Genomic DNA, 420 nt, shown 5'->3' with positions numbered 1-420 from the left:
GCCGGTGTACCTCTTGCCAGTGTAAGCCATCCAGGGGTTCCCAACCACCTTCAGGGAGCGAGCAGTGTCATTGAAGAAGTACTTTGCAAGGTCTGGGGTGCTGCTGTGGAAGGTTTCCTTTCTCCCCGTGAGGCCCTCCTGATCGTACAGAGTTATCTTACTCATCGCTGCGGTGATCTCCTGGAGAGTCTGGGAGGGAGGGTAGCAGTCTCTGTGTCTGAGAGGAGCAGCCTTTATATCTGTGTCTGATCCCTGACAGCTCAGTAATTGTGACCAGGAGGTGGGATCTCAGTGTCCTCCTCTTCCTGGAACAGTTCCCATCGCTGCTTCTCAGAAAACAGCAGGGTCAGGAGGGGTGGAGGGTTGTTGACCTTGGCCCTGCCTGACAGTGTACCATTGATACCAGTGCTCCCAATCTCA

The 420-nt window shown here is 54.5% G+C and overlaps 1 long non-coding RNA gene across 1 annotated transcript in view; it reads right to left on the bottom strand.

Annotated features, from left to right (window-relative positions):
• Positions 1–117, bottom strand: part of LOC122547862 — a 1,383-nt gene extending 1,266 nt beyond the window's left edge. Inside the window, exon 1 of the long non-coding RNA XR_006311109.1 lies at positions 49–117. This is a non-coding gene — a long non-coding RNA (uncharacterized LOC122547862). The remainder of the gene's footprint in view (positions 1–48) is intronic.
• Positions 118–420: the final 303 nt, after the last annotated feature.

This window comes from Chiloscyllium plagiosum, unplaced genomic scaffold, assembly GCF_004010195.1.
Source record: "Chiloscyllium plagiosum isolate BGI_BamShark_2017 unplaced genomic scaffold, ASM401019v2 scaf_4641, whole genome shotgun sequence".
NCBI classification, from domain to species: domain Eukaryota; kingdom Metazoa; phylum Chordata; class Chondrichthyes; order Orectolobiformes; family Hemiscylliidae; genus Chiloscyllium; species Chiloscyllium plagiosum.
The sequence above is the reverse complement of the archived record's forward strand: the minus strand, read 5'-3'. Positions and strand labels throughout refer to the sequence as shown.